This window comes from Zosterops lateralis, assembly GCF_965231275.1.
Source record: "Zosterops lateralis genome assembly, chromosome: 33".
Taxonomy (NCBI): Eukaryota; Metazoa; Chordata; class Aves; order Passeriformes; family Zosteropidae; genus Zosterops; species Zosterops lateralis.
Window position 1 is genome coordinate 621,043 of NC_139793.1, and position 20,066 is coordinate 641,108.

Sequence of the window (20,066 nt, forward strand, 5' to 3'; positions counted from 1 at the left end):
TGTGCTCCCTGGTATGGAAGTGATCATATGAACTCTGGTACTGATTGATTGGCTTATGGCTGCTGAAGGAGGAGGGGGAATCTCAGGAGACAGGAAAGACTTTTGTTCTCCTTTCTCCCTGCAGAACGCCCTCTTCAAAGAGCAATGCCTGTGCTGGGTTTACATGGGACCCCTTCCCTCAGCCCAGGGTCTGACCCACTGTGTGCTCTGCAGGAGCCAAACCCAGAGAGGTCCCAATATCAGCCTTGCCTTTCACTGCCCACCTCCCCCTTACCTCGCCTTGCAGACCGATCCCTTGCCTTGCCTCTCTTCCTCTCCCCTGCCTTGCCTTGTCTACCTCTCATTTCTCTTCCCTTGCAGACCCTCCCTTTCTCTGCCCCCACTGACTTCCTTGTCTTGCCTACCCTTTTGTCTCCTTGCCTGCTCTATCCATACCTGGCCTGGCCTTGCCTTCCTCTCCTTTGCCTTGCCTGGCATGACCCTGCCTTGCCTTGCCTACTCCTCCCTTACCTTGACTTCTCTGCCTGGCCCTGCCTGCCCCTCGCTGACCTTTCTTTGCCCTGCCTCCCCTCCCCTTGCCTTGCCTTCCCCTCCCTGACCATGCCTTTCCTTGCCTTGCCTGCCCCTAACTCCCTCCCATGGAGAACTGTGAAAGTTGCCTTGCCTTGTTCCTGGAGTTCCTGGTGGCATTGATGAGTTAGGATGGGGAACCAGCTGATGGGCTGTGTCCTGCTGCCAGATTTATCTCTGCTGGTGCTAAACTGCCTTTCTCCCTTGCTTGCCATCTAAGAACTTTTTCAGAGGTGTGTCTTTCCCATTCAGACTGTGCAGATTCCAAGGACTGTTTGGCCTTCAAGGAATGTCTCTCCATTTGATTCTGTTTTCATTTACAAGTAACCTGGGAACAAGACTCAGCTGGAGTCTTTTCCATGAGGTGATTTAGCTGTGCACATTGATCTTCATGCCACTCATTTTATCTTTGAGCTACCTTGTCCTTGAGGAACTGTGGCTGCTCATGGAATACATGGACAGAGGCACTTTAGAGGATGTTGTGGCTGAAGGAGAGATGGCAGCTGTCAGTTGGGTGGTGAGGGATCTCTCTGGTGCTTCCCATGCCACGGACACACTGGCCCTGGTAAACAAGTGATAAGAATAAAAAATCCCCTAATCTGCCTTCACTTAGAAAGATGCTTCTCTAATGGTGTTGGAGCAGCAGCTCTTGCTCTTGGCCACATCATGTTCTGTTATACTCACCATTCCCCAGGACAGGAAATCTCTTGGAGCCATTTCCTTTCTTTCTGGGATGAATTCAGGTCTTTCATTTTGACCCTCATCTTTCTTTGTCCTCTATCAGAGCCTGCAGGCCCTGTATTTCCTTCATTCCAGCCAGGTCATCCCCAGGGAGGTCAAAGGCTCCAGCATCCTCCTGGGCAGGGATGGATCTGCCAGGCTGGGTGGGTGTTTTTGGTCAGGGGCAGCGTTCCCGGGCTGTGGGCTCTGGGGCTGCTCCTGCGTGGTGCCAGTTACCCAGGAGTGGAGCTTGTGGGAGTGCAGGGAGCCCTGCTGCCAGCTGAGAGCAGCTGCCCCGTGCCCAGAGGGCCAGAGAGGGGTGTCAGGAGGGGCTTTGGTTTGTGTGTGTCCCTTCCAGAGGGACAGAGCTCCAATGGAAAACTTCCAGGGAATAAATGAAAGACACTGCATGAAACTTGAGGGTTTCTTTAAGGGGCCACTGTTCTTTCCTTGGCTCCAGCTCTGAGGAACCAGAGCCCTGAGCCAGGGGCTCTGCTCTGCTGCCCTGGGCACCCTGGGGCTCCTGCAACACCCCACGGGCAGGGCGGGCCCAGAGTGTCACAATGTCCCCTTGGTTCCAGCAGGCCCTGCAGGGTCACAGTGCTCCCTGTGCACCCTGAGGCCCCACAGCACCCAGCCCAGGCCATTACCATGGTTCCAGTCACTCCCAGTACAGTCCCAGTGACTCCCAGTCTCTCTCAGTACATCCCAGTCACCCCCAGCATGCTCCCAGACACTTCCATTTCCTCCCAGTTGCTTCCAGCATGATTCCAGTTGTCCACAGCCACCTGAGTCACCCTCAGGGCAGTTCCGGTTGCTTCCAGTATATCCCAGTTGCCCCCTACATGGTCCAAACTGCCCGCAGCATGCTCTTGGTTCCCCTCAGTATGATCCCAGTTTTTGGGACAAGATCTGGTTTCAACTTTGGGGGTCTGGAGGAGTCACAACTACCCCAAAATCCCCTCCCAGACACACTGCCACTTTCAGACCCCTCAAATCACTTCACAGCTCCTGCCATAGACACCCCCAACAATTCCCTGCAACATAAATGGCCCCAAAACAAAAAAAACCCCTTTCCCATCTTCCCCAAGACCCGCCCAAATTCTCTCCAAGACACACAGCCATGACAGGACCCCAAAACTCCCCCACAACCCCCCGAGAAGGCACCCAAACCCCCTCCCAGCACCACAAATGCCCCCAAGAGCCACAAAAGCCTCTCTCAGTCCCACCAGGAGTCCCTAAAACCCCTCCCAGCCCACCATGGCATCGACCAGGAGAGGTTGGTGGACAGGAACATCCACAGCCAGGAGCAGCTCGGGCACTTCAGCAGCGATTTGGGCACTTTGGGGGGGACACCCCAGATGGGGAGACCCAGGCCAGGGACTGGGACAGACAACCAGAATTCCTGGAGAACAGATGGACTCAGGTGGACACATTCTGCCCACACAGCTATGAGATTGTGGACACGCCTTCCTGGCCTTGACAGCCCCAGAACATCGAAATCCTCCTGAATATTCCATTGGACCAACCCAAAATTCACCCCAAATCTCTGTAAATGGTGCAGCTTTAGATCTCTTTGCTTAATTGCTTTATTCTTACCCCATTTTTAGTTGTTTTGATAGGATGAAGATGGAAATTATTTGGGTTAGAAAAGAACTCCAAGATCATGCAGCACTCTTTGATGCCAATAGAAGAAATAACTGGACAGAGCAGATGAGATTCTTTGGCATGTAAAGTAAACAAATCACTTCTTCCAAATGAATTTTAAATTTCAGTCCAACTCCTGATAGATGTTCCCGGCCCTGTGTTCATCCAGGTGCCTATGAAGATCCAGAAAGAAGTGGAGACCACCAGGCAGGTGTCTTCCCAAGCTGCATACAAAGAATATCTGGGTCACCAGAGCTCTGCCCAACGTGGGTCCTCCAATGGGGGATGGAGTTGGAGCAGTGCAGGAAGCTGTTCCACAGTTGGGGCACTCACAGAGCTTCCCTTACCGGTGCCTCTGTTGGTGTCTGGTCAAGGCAGAGCTCTGGGTGAAGCTCTTCCCACACTGGGGACACTCGTGGGGCCTCTCCCCAGTGTGGATACGCCGGTGCCTGATGAGGGTGGAGTTGTACTTGAAGCCCTTCCTGCAGTCGGGGCAGCGGAAGGGCCTCTCCTCCGTGTGAATCCGCTCGTGCCGGAGGAGATCTGAGCTTGTCTTAAACCTGTTCCCACACTCAGAACACTCATAGGGCCTCTCCCCAGTGTGGCTCATTTGGTGGATGATCAGTTTGGACCTCTGGTTGAAGCCCTTCCCACATTCCCCACATTTGTATGGCCTTTCCTCAGCGTGAGTGTTCTGGTGGAGGATCAGACTAGAGCGGTGGCTGAAGCTCTTCCCACACCGCTCACACTCATAGGGCTGTTCCCTGGTGTGGATCCTCTGGTGGGAGATCAGGTGGGAACTCTGGCTGAAGCTCATCCCACATTCCCCACACTCGTGGGGCCTCTCCCCAGTGTGGATGCTCTGGTGGGTGACGAGATGGGAGTTTTGCTTGAAGCCCTTCCTGCAGTCGGGGCAGCGGAAGGGCCTCTCATCAGTGTGAATCCGCTGGTGTCTGATCAGTTGGGACCTCCAGTTGAAGCTCTTCCCACACTCCAAGCACTTGTGGGGCTTCTCCCCATCATGAAGCTGCTCATGGACCAGTTCAGAGCCTCGGCTGAAGGTCTGTCCACCTTCCTGGCACAGGGAAGGTCTTTGCGCCTCAGAGCACTCTGGGATGTGTTTGGAGCCCCTCCTCCTAAGGGATCTCTGGGACTTTTTCTCCCCATTGGATTCCTGTCCTGTAGAGCCACCCAAAACAGCATCTTCCATAAGGTTCTCTCGTGGGAATTTGTCCTCCCTGGTCTCCATCCTCAGCTCCTTGTCTTGGGGAGGAAGGATAACGAGAGGATGGCATTTGCCTCCGGCCCAGAGGGAAGGGGAAGGAATTTATTCCAGTCCATCCTAGGCAGGACAGCATTGGCAGTGGGGTGGTCCTGCAGCCGGGGGCCGTGCTGGGCTGGGAGATGGAGCAGGAGAGAGGGGGAAAGGGGCACTGACTTCCTCCTCACCTGCCTGGCTGTCCCAGGGCATCTTCCTCTTCCTTGCAGCTTCTTTCTCCATCTGGCCAAGGTTTGGGAATGAGATATCCTGGTTTGGGTAAAAACAAGCTGTGAATAGCTTGGGCTGAAGATTCCACCTGCCCAAATCCATGTCTAGAAGTGACAAGGCACCTGCCTTCCAAAGAAACCTCCAAAAATCAAGAATGACACAAAAAAGCCTCCAGGAGTTCCCCCTTTTCATTCTCATCCCTCTGGGGTTCTGCTGGTTCCCCATCTAATGGATTGTGGGGATCCCCCCTCTCCAGGGTCCTGCTTAGGGATGCTGGGGGGTTTCAGGGCTCCCAGGGTCCCCATCTCCATCCTCCCTCACAGTCCAGGCACTTGGGGCTCCCCCCTCTCCCCACCACCCCTTTCAGGGTTAGGGGGTCCTGTCCCAGCCTCATCTCCAGACTTTTTGAGTCTCCCACCTTTGGTATTACGTCTGCTCCTCTCCCCACTCTGGGGGTCCCACGTTCCACAGCCCTGGTTCTCATGGGGATCCCCAGAACCAGTGTCCAGCCCCATCACTCCTGGGCCATCCCCACATGGACCCCCCAAGACCTCCCAAGGGGCAATTACAGCTCCTCTCCCCCCAAAGAAACCCTCTTGGAGATGCCCAGAGATATCTGGGGCTGGATTCCAGAATCTGCCAGCTCCAAACACTCTCCAAAAAAATCTCCCCGGAGTCCCCTGGATGGAGTTGGGGGGAGCTCACCCTCCCCCCTCACCTGTAGGTTCGGGCTGGGGGGCGATGCTGCTGGGGCAGGGGGTGCTGCAGACTCAGCATGCAGGTGTGTGAACAGCCTGGCTCTCCTGCTCCTCCTCCTGCTACTCCTGCTCTTAATGTCTCCTCTGTCCTCTGTCCTCTCTCTCTCCTGTCTCCTGTCTCCTCTCTCTCTCTCCTCTCTCTCTCCTCTCTCCTCTTCCTGCTCCTCCTCCTCTCTCTCCTTCCTGTTCCTGCTCCTGCTCCCCCTCCTCCTCTCTCCCTCCTCTTCCTGCTCCTCCTGCCCCTCTCTCCCTCCTCTTCCTCCAGCCCTTCCTCCCTTTCCCACCCCCTCTGCCCCACGGCCGCCGCCACACCGGCTGCTGGGTGAGGGGAGCCCCCGATCAGCCCCAGGGATGGGCAGGGGAAATGTCCAGCAAAGCCACCTTTGCTGTCTGCCCTGGGAGCCCACACAGCTGCTGGACCTTGTCCCCTGGCCCTGCACAGCCCCTTGGGAGGCACGGCAGGAGCAGCACCCTGGGAGCCCCGGGAATGCCCCTCTGGGATCCATGGCACACACTGCCAGGCTCTGCAATTCCAGTTCCCAGCCAGGAAAAGATGTTCCTGCCCTTGAAGGCAAAGCTCTTAACAAGGAGCCAAAAGCCAAGTGGAGCAAGGTCTTACAGTGACATTTCACTGCCAGCCTTCATCACTTCACCCATGGTTGTTTTAGCTCCTGGAGTGGGAATTAAATCAGGCGAGGGTCTTTGGTGGGAGCTGCCCTGGCTCAGGAGAGACACTGAGAGAGAAACAGAGCAGGCAGAGAAAGGCAGGAGGGAAAGGAGAACACAAATCCCATCAGCTGAGAAGGTGGCACTCTGAAAACAGAACTGCAACTGGCTGAAAATAAATGGGACAGAAAGAAATAATTTTGCAACTTTGATTTCCTATCAAAATACAATTTCCTCCCTGTCTGACAAACCTCCTCCTGATGTCATTCAGCAGGGCTTTCAGAAAGTGCTTTGTTCTGATTGGATGTCCCAGGCTACAGACCCAAGGAAACACAGAATGGGGATTTTCCTGCTCTGGTGAGTTTGACATCCTCAGCAGAGGAGATGAGGAGGAACTAGAAGGAAAGGGCAGCTGGGGTTCACCCTTCCACAGGTATGAAGTGGGGAGAAAATCCCTCCTCATGTCTGTAGCTGCTCCCACAGGGATGTGAAGGCTGATCCCAGATCCCAAGGGTCACATTCAGGGCTGCCCTCATGGGATGCTCACCTGGTATGGAGGGGCAGCGTGGGAGCACCTGGACCTTGGACCACCCAGCTGCCCCCCATGTTTGGAGGTGCCTGAGGAGGGCTGGGACGATGCCAGGGACATCCTGCAGTGACATCCCCCTGTCCCACTCTGCATGTGCTCAGTCCAAACTTAACCCTGATCCTGGTCTCAATCTCCCTCCACATTTCGACACACTCATAATCTTGTATTTAATCCCATCCCAGTCCCAGACTTGTCTAGCTCCAGACCCAATCCCAACCCCAGTGCTAAAGCAAATCCCATGTCTAGCCTTAACCCCAATCCCAGCTCTAATCCAAATCTGAGCCCCAACTCCACCTGCAGCCCAAATTCGAGCCACTTCCTAAATCCTCAGCCTCAAACCAAATCCCATATTTCGCCCTTCTGGGGGTGTGGGGGTGTCTCTGTCCCTCTCCCCCCGATGATGTTTGGGTGTGAGAGGGACAGAGACCCCTTCGGCCTCCCCAGGTGTGAGAAGGTCAGAAAGCCCCCAAACCCCCGAGCACACTCAGCAGTGAGAGGGACACAGAGCCCCTGGTCCCCGGCCCTGCACAAGCATTCCCTGAGGTGAGAGGGATGGAGACGCCCTGAGCATCCCCCAGGGTGAGGGGGACAGAGAGCCCTGAGCATCCCCTGGGGTGAGAGGGACAGAGATTTCCCCAAGCACCCCCCTGGCAAAGGGGTGAGAGGGAGGGAGGACCCCCCAGGCATTCCCTGGGGTGAGAATCATGGAGACCCTTTGGGAATGTCCTGGGGTGAGAGGGACAGGGACACCCCCTCGGGAATGTCCTGGGGTGAGAACGACAGGGACACCCCCTAAGGAATTCCATGGGGTGAGAGGGACAACTCCCCAAGCCCCTCCCAAACATCTCCCAGGGCGAGAGGCACAGAGACTCCTCAAGCATCTCTTGGGCTCCAGACAAAATACACTTGGCAGAAATCAAACTTAACCCTACATAAAATGCCTTGAGGAATATTTACTGTTCCCACAAGTCACTTGTGATAAAAATACGAACAAATTCCAAGCATTAATAAACTGACAAGACAAGCATATGTGGTGTGTGAAAGCACAGAGTGGGTTGTGTGAGGTCACAGATTGGGCTATGACATCACAGAGTTTATTGTGAGGTCATTGAGCATCTACAGCATCACAGAGGGGGTGTGTGACATTGCAGAGCAGGATGTGACATCTTGCTGTGGCTTTATGACATCATAGAGAAAGCTGTGAGGTCATAGAGTGTGCTGTGACATTACAGGGTGGCTGCATGACATCACTGAGTGAGCTGTGTGATATCACTGAATGGGTTGTGACATCACAGAGCTAGCTGTGACTTCATAGAAGGTGAGTCTGTGACATCAGAAAATGGGATGTGACAACACAAAGTAGTAACACTAGAAAAAGAATAAGGAAAGGTCCCAATGAAAAAAAAGACAAATAGGTTAAAAAGTCTGAGATTATAAAGAGTTATATTCTGAAGCTTCTGGAGCAGGAAAGAGGGAGTTTATTGCTTCTGAAAAGATCCAGGCATCATTTTCCTCAGGGCATCCTTGATCCCCTGGTTCCTCAGGCTGTAGATGAGGGGGTTCAGGGCTGGAGGCACCACTGACTAGAGAACTGAAAGGGCCAGATGCCAGAAATGAAAGGGCCAGGAGACGGATGGGGGCTTCAGGTAGGAAAACATGGAAGTGCTGAGGAGAAGGGAGACCATGGCCAGGTGAGGGAGGCAGGTGGAAAAGGCTTTGTGCTGTCCCTGCTCAGAGGAGATCCTCAGCACAGCCCTGAAGATCTGCACATAGGAGAAAACAATGAACACAAAACAGCCAAGTGCTAAATAGGCACTAATTGCAAGAAGGCCCAGTTTGCTAAAGCAGGAGTGTGAGCAGGGGCGCTTGAGGATGTGTGGAATTTCACAGAAGAACCCCATGGCACAGGGGCAGGGAAAATGTATTGGCTGTGTGCAGGAGAGCATTGTAAAAGGCACTGGCCCAGGCAGCTGCTGCCATGTGGGCACAAGCTCTGCTGCCCAGGAGGGTCCCGTAGTGCAGGGGTTTGCAGATGGACACGTAGCGGTCGTAGCACATGATGGTCAGGAGGGAAAACTCTGCTGAAAAGAAAAAAACAAACATAAAAAGCTGAGCCGCAAATGCTGCGCAGGAGATGTTCCTGGTGTCCCAGAGGGAATTGTGCATGGCTTTGGGGACAGTGGTGCAGATGGAGCCCAGGTCACTGAGGGCCAGGTGGAGCAGGAAGAAGAACATGGGGCTGTGCAGGTGGTGGCCGCAGGCTGCAGCGCTGATGACGAGGCCGTTGGCCAGGAGGGCAGCCAGGGAGATGCCCAGGAAGAGGCAGAAGTGCAGGAGCTGCAGCTGCCTCGTGTCTGCCAATGCCAGCAGGAGGAAGCGGCTGATGGAGCTGCTGTTGGACATTTGCTTTGTGTGGCCATGGGGACTTGTTCATGGATAAAGGACAGTGACAAGTTAGGACAGGCTGCTTTGAGCCCAGCCTGGGCCATTCCCTGTAGACTGTCCTGCTGGTGTTGGTGTTTTTGGTGCTGACCCTGACTGCTGACAAAACAGCAACACATTCACTTCAGAGCTGGACTGGGTTGATGCACAAGATGGCGGATGGGGCTGAGGCAGCCACACACAAGATGGCGGATGGGGCTGAGGCAGACACACACACGATGGCGGATGGGGCTGAGGCGGGGCCTCCCAGCACGGTCTGCGGCCCCTGCCAGTCCAGCTCCAGCCCCGGAGCCGCGCGGGGCAGGGAGAGTCCTTCCCTTCAGCCGTTTGTTGAACAGGACATTAACAGACACCCGGGAAATGGGCAGGGTGTGGCACATTTGCTCTGTGCACACAAACATAGACCAGCCAGTTTGGAATGTCAGCTGGCAGTATTTTGATGTCAAGGCAATTCAAATAGGTGAAAATAAGAAAAAACTCCAGGCACTGAACATTTTAAAAGAAAAAACATTTATACTTTTTCCAAAAGAGGTCCAAAAGCATTTCCTGTGCAGATGGACTCTGTTTAGCATCAAGAAGCATCACAAGTGGTTTGGTCCAGGCAGGAGTCACAGTGACTGTGAGGGGATGAAAACGGAGATGGATCTGCTTGAGGCGGATGGTGCAGTGGCTGCTCACCCGCAATGTGTATCCCTCAGGGGACCTATTTCTTTAGAACACCATGAAGACTACAGAGTACTGAAATACAAACCAAAACTGCAGCAGGAAGCCCAGTGCACTTTAGGTTGTTCTCCATGAGACTCTTCAAGCTGAGCACGGCCATTCTGTTCAGCAGACGCACAGGCAGGGGCTCCTTGGAGCGCTGCTCTGGCACCCGTTCTTTGGAGTAGGGGATTGCAGGGAAAAACAAGAGAAGCCCATCCACTACTGAAGAGGAGCAGTCACTGACAGGAACCAGTGGGTTAAGAAATGTGAGGGGGGAAAAAAGGCAGAAATTGTGAGGTGACAAGTGTGAGAAATGGGAGTGGAAAAAGGAGAGAAGTGTGAGGGAAGAAAAGGGTAGGAAACCTGTGTGGGAAAGGGTGAGAGAACTGAGGGGAAAATGGCGAGAAATGTCAGGGAAAGTAGGAGAGGAGGGTGAGAGGAGGAAACGGCAGGAAATACAATGGGAAAATTCTAAGAAACATGAGTGGGAAAGGGTGAGAAACAAAGGGGAAAAAATGGAGGGAAATGTGAGGGGAAGAGAGTGAGAAACTTTACTGGCAAAGAGAGAGAAAAACAGGCAGCAAATGCGTGTGGAACATTTTTGAGAATCCTGAGGGGAAAAGAGTGAGAAACCAGAGGGCAGAAAAAGGCAGAAAACATGAAGGGGAAAAAAGGGTGGGAAGTCTGATGGGGAAAAGTGGTAGAAAAGGGGAGTGAAAAAAGGCCACAAAATGTGTGAGGAAAAGTTTAAGGAACATGAGGGGGAAAATGATAAATATGACAAAAAAGTGTGAGAAATATTATAAGAATCATGAAGGCAAAAGTGAGAAATGTGAGGAGAAAAACGTGAGGAAAAATGACCAAGGAAAAGAGAGAAACATGAGGGGAGTAAACGGCAGGATAAGTGAGGGGAAAATTGTAAGAAACATGAGGGAAGAAAAAAGCAGGAAACAGTTGGAAGGTGGGGAAATGTGAGAGGTAAAGTGTGAGGAAAGGGAGCTGAAAAGGGTGGGGAAAATGAGTAAAAGTTAGGAGGGAAACATGAGAGGAAAACTCTGACAGTCGACAGGCGGAAGGGGTGGGAATGTGAGAGGGGAAAAGAGCAGAAAATGAGAAAAAAGAAAAGGAGAGAAGGCAGTATTGGCATAAGAGCTGAAATAATTCCTAAGACATTCCCCCATGCATTTGCCCATTGATTGCACAAGCCCAGGGCTTCTCTGTATGCCCGTCTCCACCTGTGCCTTGATTCCTGTTTGGAAGCAGTAGAAGTGGCAGGATGTGCCCAGCAGCAGGAGCTGCTCCAAGCTGGGAAGGCGCCAGGTGGTGCTGATTTCCAGAGGCTTCTGTGTGCCAGGGGAGGCCAAGGCAGGAGTGGGTTGAAAGGTGCTGGTGCTGCTGCTCCTCTGTGCCAGAGAGCCCCGGCTGGGCAGGGCACGGCGCCCACTGCACTGCGGGCTCTTTCTCCTGCCACAGCTGGGCACAGCTGGCAACAAATCCCCATGACTTGTGGGGAAACCAAGGGCTTTGTGGAGGCTGCATTGCTCTGCACACACCCGGGCCACCTGCAGCACAGAGCTTTGGCCCCCAAAAAGGTAACCCCGAGGGAAAGAGCTGGAAAAGGTTTCATTTTCACCTTGCAATTGAAGCGACTCAAATGAAAGTCACCAAGCAGGGCCCAATCCCTGGTGCCAGCTCAGTGGGAGAAAGGAGGCATGACTTTATTTCAGTGCTGGGTGGGTGGGGAATCACTTTTCTAACAGGTGCTCACTCAGAAATCTCACCTACTAATTTGTAACCATGGGAAGAAGACCTACTCATTACTTTGCTGAAACTCACAGGGTAACATTCCCTCCAATTAGTTGACATATTTAAATCACTTCTCAGAAGTTAGTGACAGGAGAGTAGGGCTCTCTTGAGGGTCTCTGGTGGTCATTTGAGGAACATCCCATTCCTCCAATTCTCCTCTGATGCTCAAGAGCCTCCTACAACCACTTTCTTCCCCTACCAGTAGTTTTCCAGCTTCCTTCTTAGGAGGACTACTCTATTCTCAAGGCTAAGGCAGCCACTTGCACACATCAATCACTGCACTGGAGGAATAGAGGGCTCAACACTGTCTGTTAATGCAAAGGGAATTGATGATTTGTTACAGTTCAACATTTTCTCAACACCTTCCTTCTCTGGGAATTGCTCACAAGCATTTCCTCAATGCACCATGCAAGTGTTTTTGCTGTCTGAAGCCACCTTGTGTCTTTCCTTCAGCAATTCAGAAAGAAAACCCCAATTGCCTCCTGAAACCCTTCTGCTCCCTTCCAAATCAGTTCACTGCTCAAGCACAAGGCACAGGCTCATCCCCATTCCCTCAGTGAGATAAGAGGTCATATTTTGCTGCACTTGAGAGGGTATTAGAAAAAAGAAAGAAAGTTGTTGGTTCTAGGTGTTGTTATTTAGGGTTTGTATGAGGTGGTGGGGAGAGAATATAAATTCCCCAGTACCCAGCCAAAGGGAAAGGGGATACGGTTCACCCTGGGTTGGGCAAGGGAATGAAAAGCAGCATTCTGTGTGAGTGTGTGTTGTGTGTGTGTTTGGCTCTTGGGAGAGCGAGATACACACCCAGCTCAGGTGAATCCTTACTAAGAAACAGTTCTCTTTTGCTTTGATGACTTTGTCCCCATTTAATTTCCTCCAAGAGTTGGTTCCTTTCTAACACCTCTCTCCCAGCAGCTCAGGGCTGTGTTGCACAGCGCTTGCTGTGTGCCAGAGAGCACAAATCAGGCTGGGCTGGTGCCCCTGAATATTTCTGCAGAGCACTCTGCATTTCACCCCTTTGCTCTGGCCCTGGAGTGCAGAGCTCCAGGAGTGCAGGCGCTTCCTGGCAGAGCTGTGTGAGGCCCTTTTGTGCTGCAGATGTGACCTGCCAAGCTGTCCCTGCCTCGCGCTGGCCTCGGTTCCCCCGGGAGGCAGAAGCGCCGTGCCTGAAGGACGCTGCCCTGTGCTGGAGCCTGCGGAGCAGCCCGGCTCCCTCCCTGTGCCCAGAGTGCTGCACACACTGCTCACCTTTGCCAGGAGTGCCAGGGCAGGCGGCACAAGAGTAGGAATCCTCAGGCAGGCCTGCAGCCCTGGGCTGTGCTGTGCCTTTCTCTCCTCCTGTGCAGACTGCGGGCGGCCAATGCCACCAGTCTGTGCTGTGCCCGGCACGGCTGCGCTTCCCCTCGGGAGCAGCCGGCTGCCAGCTGGGCTCTGAGAGCGCAGCATTCGCCCGCGGCCACCAAGAGGCCCCCAGGGCCGGGCTGCTGCCTCTTGCAGCTCCAAGGGCCTCCTTCCAGCCTGCCCCTGCCCAGGCTCAGGCTGCTCCGGGCTCTGCCTGGGCTCTGCTGGGGCTCCAGCCTGGCCAAGGCGGGGCCTGCTCTCACCTGGCGCCCGCTGACAGCTCTGCACCAGCTCTGCGCCTTTCCCAGCAGCCTCCCTGACCTTGCTGCTTTCTCACTGGGGCAAAACTCTCCTCCAGACACAGAGACACTGCACTTAGGGATACAAATCCAAGGGGCAGGAACTCAAATGCTCTCCAGTCAGAGCTCAAGGCCTGCAGATGCACAGCGTGTTTGGGCTGCCCCACCCTCCTTTGCTTCTGCCTGCAAATGCCACTGCCCTTTCTGCCTCAAACACAAGTGCCCCAGCTGGGTAAAACCCAGCCAGTGGGCCACATTCCAAAGGCCCTGTGGTCTGGAGAGGATGACTGAAGAAGAGCCTTCCCCACTTTCCAACCGTACCAAAGAAGCCCTCAATGTCATTTTCCACCTCTAAGTTCAGAAGGAAATGTTGAGCTTTTGCAGAGGTTCCGAAGGAGGTGAATCTTTGAAAGGAGTTGAGATTTCACAAACTTTGTTTACAATCAATGCTAATATCAAAGGCTTCTATCCTACGCTTCAATACAACAGTAGAATCTTAACTAGAATCCTAACTAGAACCCTACTCTAAATTTTTTCTCTGGACTGGTGATGGGCCAACAGTTCTAATGTTGGTGTCTCATCCTTCTCTCCTCCTTCCACTTCTTCACAGTCATGATTAGTGGCACCAGGCTGGATGTCGGCTTGGCCAGAGTTACAAATGGATGCTGCACAAAGGAAAAAGAAACAACAGTGAACGATTACTGTCCAATATTTTTTAAATGAAAAGGGGATGGAGTCAGAGTAGGTCTAAGGACCAACAGTGGGGCAGCAGTGGCACAGCTTGGTGCAAGAGCTGCTAAGTGCCCCAGCCCTGGAAAGATTTCAGGTCTGAGCATCCTGATCTCTTTCAAGATGCTCCTGCTCACTGCAGGGCCCTTGGACCAGATGAGCTTTCCAGGTCCCTGCCAGCCCAGCCCAGTCTAGGACTCCTGGCTGTTTTCATTTGAACAGCACCAAGAGTGGAGGTGAGGAGGAGGGGGCTCATCTGATGCCTTGCACTTGAGTGGAGGAGGAGCCCATCCCTGGGACACTGTTTCCCTGCAGCCCCTTGGCATTTTACCTGCAGCAGCTCCTGGGCAGACCAGCGCCGCGCCTCGTCTGTCTGCAGGCAGCAGCTCAGGAAGTCCCGCAGCAAAGGGGAGAGGAGCTTGGGCTGCTGCAGCTCTGGGGTCCCTTTGGTGGCTATCAGGAGCTGAGCCTGGAGAAAAAGGAAACACCAGTCTCTCAGCTGCTTCTTTCACCTCTGGAACTGCTCTCCCAGATCCCATTGTTCAAGCTGCACTCTGCAGTGGCAGTTTCTGCCGTGGCACAGAGGCAGAGATGACTTTCCCGGACTAACAAAAACCCAAAGCCCGATGCAGCCACAGCTTTTCCAACATGCAGCAGATGTTGCCTTGGCAGCTGATTTCATTGACTGACCTTGTTAGTGGAAACTACATCAGCAAAAGCCCCTTTGCTTCTCTGAGGATTCACCTGACCAGCTTGGCAGGCTATTTGGAAGAGGGACTTTGCTCTATTAACTCACTCTACTCTTTCCAAGGATTATTACATGCAAAGCATCTCTGCAGAGCTTGTTGGTCCCTAAAGCACAGCTGCCATCAAACAAAAGTCATCCAGCTTTTTGCTTGCTTCTTGAAAACAACGGTAGTTGAAAGTAAAGAACGGAAATTCCTCAGTTATTCCTCAGGTCAGGAAAAAAACATTTGGAATCTCATCTTCAACAGCAGCTCTAGGATGGTTGTTTCCTGTTAGTGGGGCCATCCATGTGGCCAAAAGCACTGGAACAACTTCTAAGCCAAAGCCAAATGTTGCCTGAGAAGGGAGATTGTTTGTGTGGGGTAAGGCTTGAGCTCCCCCAGTGATGCAACCAAAACTCCAGCAGATGCTGATGTGCTGCAGGGACATTTTCAGAAAGGGACCATGGTGGAAGTAGTTCCAGCAGATGGCAATGGGATTTTGTCCGGTGGCACACAGAAGGTGGGCTAGGGGAGAAAGACAGCGGGATCAGAGAGTATTTACACCTTACCGAGCGAGGAGTTTCATTAGAGTAGGGAGGTTCTCCTTCCACCATTTCAATGGCCACAATCCCAAAGGCCCAGATGTCAATTTTGGGGCCATATGGGTGACCTTTCACCAGCTCAGGTGCTCTCCACCAGTAACTGCCGACCTCTGAGCTGCGTCTACTCTGCTCAGGGGTGAGTAGAGCGGACAAGCCAAAATCAGCTGGGGAGAAAGCAAAAGACTGTTTTGATTTGAATCCTGTGCAATTAGGAAAGCAAGGAAAAGAATTGCCCAGTAGAAGTTGGAGAATGTGCTGTTGAATCTCCTCCAACAGTCCCTGCTCTATTTCTTCAGGATATTAGCCAAGGAAATATGGCATTGGCTACTTCCAAAATCCCCACATTTTTTACACTGCCTTCCGCAGTGGCTTTTGTTGCCCTGAAGCTTTAGACTTGTAGCTCCGTCTCTCTGGAAGGGACACACACAGAGCAATGCCACTCTGGACTGCTTGTTCCCTGCCATAGGTCTGTGCACGTTGCAAACATGTGGTCAGCTCACAGCAGGGCTCCCTGCACTGCCACCAGCACCATTTTTGGGGAGCTGACAGTCACTCCAAAGCAGCCCCACACCCCCCATATCCCTGGAATGCTGCACCTGACCAAGAATATACTGACCCAGCTTGACAGAGCCATCGGTTCTGAGGAGGATGTTGGGGCTCTTCAAGTCTCGGTGCATCACGTGGTGGGAGTGGAGGTAATTCAGTCCTTGGAGGCACTGAGAGAGAAACCAGAAACAGGAGGGCAAAAATCAGGGATGGGATTTCATCACACAAGAAAGGAAACAGCTCTCCAAGATTCCCTCTCCAGGGGAATGGGGAGGAATGGCAGAACACAGTGCCATTGAGAGGAAGAGCTTGCTGCTGCAACACTGGCAGAGCAGCACCCTTCTAAAGAAAGGCATGTCAGCTTGTCAAAGAGCAACAGCAACTGCAGGTGTAGACTCTGCCCTGCAAACCAGCCAGGATGATGCTCCTGCAGTGGAGGTGCTCACAAGTCAAGAGCATTTTGGCTGCACTGCCAACCTTTTCAGCTGAGCACTGAGAGAAATGAGTCTCTCTTTTTTCTTTGCTGTTCCTTTCAATGCGGCCACCACCACCTTTGCTTTTACAGGCAAGGAATGCAGTGCAGGCCAAAGTTTAGAGAGGTAAGATGGAGAAGAGGAAATACAAGAGCCAGAGTGAGAATGCAACAGCAGGAGAGAAGAGGACAAGAACAGAGTGCAGTGAGTACAGGGGCACTGGCAGGCAGTTCACGTGGGATGCTCTTGCTTGCCCAGAGCATTCCAGCGACACAGAAACAAAGCCTGGCCCATGGAATGGCTCCTGTTGTGAGCCCCTTTCCCAGACAGTCCTGCCCAAGCCCTGGGAAGCACAGCTGGGATCCCTGACTGACCTCCTGACAGACGACAGCGATCTCGTCTTCTGTCATCTCGAACGCCTTGACAGCGTCGTACAGAGTGCCTCCATCCATGAACTCCATCACCAGCCAGAGTTCCTCATGTATAAGGTAGCTGAAAGAAGGGAACAAGGACATGCAGATGAACATGCAAACACTGGCTTCTTTGCTTGATGCTTGTTTCTGGATCCCTTTGTGACAAGGACAGAATGAAAGGAATAGACATTCCCTCCAGGCTGGGCATTGTTTGCAGTCTGTGCACATTCAAGGAGAACAGCACATCTGTGAAAAAGGAGATGTTTTAGATGGCCAGCAGGCAAAAAGTGCAGTTTAGTAACAGCCAAGATGAAAAACCTGTCACGCAGGGTATTTCTGGAAATAAGCACCTAGTGTTCCTGGCATGGACAGCCATGGAAACGAGGGGCAACAATCCAATGGGAAATCCTCTCTAGGATGCTTTGTCAGCATTAAAGAAACCTTAAAAATCAATCCTGAGACAACATGGAAGCAGTGAGCTTACAGGGTATTGACTTAGTATGGCAGGGTTGATGCAGGTTTTTGAACAGTCTTTCAACTATGTGTTTGAAAGCCAGGGAAGACTCATGCAGACGAAATACACTTCCCATCCATTGGAGATGAACAGAGAAATAATAATTACCCAATAATTACCAGCTCTCTTTTCTGCCAGTGTCCAAAGTGAGTTTTTAACCTTGCAAGCTTTTAGTATGGAAACAAACCTTCATGGGATGAGACCATGATCACTCACCTGTCTAAATAATTTACAATTTGAAGACTCGTATTCATCTTCAGGACTCTGAGTTCTGTTAGAATGTCTTCTATCATGAGTCCCTGAAGATCAATTTTCTTGATGGCCACCTAGAATGACATTGAAAATCAGCAACTTTAGAAGTTGGTGGCACGAGAACACAGCACACATGGGATGAGTGATTTAGCAATGACACAGGCCAAAGTGCCTTGGATTAGACAAAGGAGAAATTAGGAACTGACATTCCAACAGCTCATTTCTCTGCCTCTTTTGGGGGCCACTTACAGGACACGTGGCCACTGACATTTTGCCTTGTCCACTTGTTAGCAATCATGTCTCAACTATCACCCCCAAAGCTCTGAGCACACTCTCTGTTTCTCTGTCTGCACTTCAGAAGAAGTTAAGCGTGCCTTAGTACTCTGTGGATACATCTTGGGCTACAGGCAGGGCTTGGGGCTTTTAGGGAGGCCTTGCAGATCTCTCTCTACGTGCAGTTCCCATGTGCAGCACTGCAGGTGGCTGAGGAACTGCCAGGAACATTCAGATGTATTTGCTGGCAGCCAGAAATGAGAATTCAGCACTCTGAAGCCGTCGGCCCAGAGAGCAGTGAGATGCTCTAAGGCACCACCTTTGTTGGAGCAATTGAGAGTCAGGGAGAGCGTCCTTCTCTGAAAGGAACTGCTGCCCTCCTTGCCTTCCTCCTGGCAGCTGAGCAGGACAAAGACTGTCCCAGATGCACTTGGCAGGCTGGCACCACTCTGTGCTTCTTGTGCCTTTGCAGCACAGCTCTAGCCACAGCTCCAGCCCCAGCTGACACAAGAGAGGAAAGCCCTGGAGAGCAGCAGGATCTGCAGGGGCTCTTGACATTTACCTCTCCTCCTGTGGCAGTGTCGACTGCTCTGCAAACATCTCCAAATCCCCTAGAAAGAAAAGAGCAGCAAAGAAAGGAGAAGCCATTTAGACCTTGGAGTGAAAGCCAACCCAGACAGGAGATGTCTGCTGGAAACGCCTCAAACCTGCAGCATGCAGGAGGGCTCTGCCAGAAGGCAGATGATGCATTTTCCTCTCCAGTGCTTGGGCACTGGGCCTGTTCCTGAAGCACTGGGCTTTAGTGCCTCAGCTCAAAAGGCCAGGTGATTCTTTCATCTTGGGTTTCAGTTTCTAAACTGGGCAGTTTTTATTCTGAGCACAGACTATTTCCTTCAGCAAACACTTGGAAGAAATATTCCTGAGAATTGTTATCTCACTGCTGTGCTTGGGGGTAGGTTGCTGTTTCTGGCAATGAAATACAAGTGGCTTTGACAATGACTCCTGAGCACACTTACAAATTCTGGCTGGTACTGAGACATGGGGCAGACTAACCCAGTTTCTGAATATGTTTGCAACGTGCCTGACTTCACACTTGGTAGATATTCCAGCAGCAAATCACCTGCCCCATGACTGTGTAGAAGCAACTGTGGTTGGACTCATTCTCTGCCAACATTTTCCAGTTCAATGTATTGCCTGCGGGGATTTTCCATGTTCACCATTTTCCCTGAGGGAAACAAAATGCAAGATGCTCACTTGAAAGCAGAGATCCCACCATCCAAGAGATACAAAAGGCAGCCCCACAGGACACAGCAGGATTGGCTCTGAGCTCAGACACACCCAGGTGCACATCAATGCCCTTTTTGTGCCAACAGGGGATGGGAGACACAGAGTCACCTGGGCTCTGTTCTCAGCCCCCCCAGGTCTTATCTGAGAGCACAGCACTGGCAGCTGTTCTGGGCAGGAAGCAGATTCAATGACTTGTGCTGCAGAATCACAAAGGACTTGATGTGTGTTCCTCGAGACTGATCTGAGCAGGGCTTGGGTCAATGGGCAGCATTCTAACAGTCATGGGAATGACTGGGAATCAGGGATGGAAAAGTGCCATGGATCTGAGGAATATACAGCAGAGGGGCTGGAGGCTTGCTCCTGAGAAATGCCTACAGTGCACTTTGATCTGATCAAGCCCCAGGGATGTGTTTCTTGGACACATCTTTCTAAGAACAAAACTAGGATATTAAATACAGATTGTGATAAAATTATCTGTCTTTTCAACGGAGGCACAAAAAGAACACCTCTGGCTCTCTGTTTCTGTGTCACCTGATGTTCTTTCAAAGGAGTTCTCACTGACAAAAATATAATATTATAAAAAACAAACAAACAAACAAACAAACACAAAAACCCCCCACCACTCTGTAGATGAAGTAGTGGTAATAAGAACAGTCATAATAATGACATCAGAAAGACACATGGGGGAGAAGAGCTCCTTCCGGATGAAAAAAAAAAAACTCTACCCAAAAAAATCCAAATAAAACTTAAGCTAAAACCAAAACCACAACAAAGAGACAAAACACCTAAATCAATCAATTTCTTTGAAGTTCTTTTTCTCTGGGGATGGATGCGAAGTCAGGAGTCTAAGGAGAATTTAAGAAGCTAACCATTCTATCCAGTTTGGCCACTAGCACACAGGACTTGACCACATCATTTCCTAGGTCACAGCCTTCTGCTGATGCAAGAACAAGCCCTGCTTCTGCCTTCAGCAGACAGGGAAGCTCAGGCAAAGCCCAGCACGTCCAAGCTGCCCTCAGAGGCAGCAGGAACACCCAGGGCACTCTCTTGCTGCCTTGGAGCACAGCATTTCCTGTGGGGAGCCCTAAATGCCCCTGGGACACCCCAGTGAGGAGGATCATTTGGCCCAGCTGTGCTGACACGTGCACACAGTGCACTGTCCCTCAGAGAAGAAAGACACCAGACGTACTCAGGAGCTCCAGGGAGTCATCCTCCAC

The 20,066-nt window shown here is 52.0% G+C and overlaps 1 protein-coding gene across 1 annotated transcript in view; it reads right to left on the reverse strand.

The window, feature by feature from the left end:
* Window positions 1-20,066, reverse strand: part of LOC310921264 (olfactory receptor 14A16-like) — a gene marked incomplete at both ends in the record, with an annotated part of 496,219 nt that overhangs the window by 203,858 nt on the left and 272,295 nt on the right. The gene's annotated exons all lie outside the window — the stretch shown is intronic.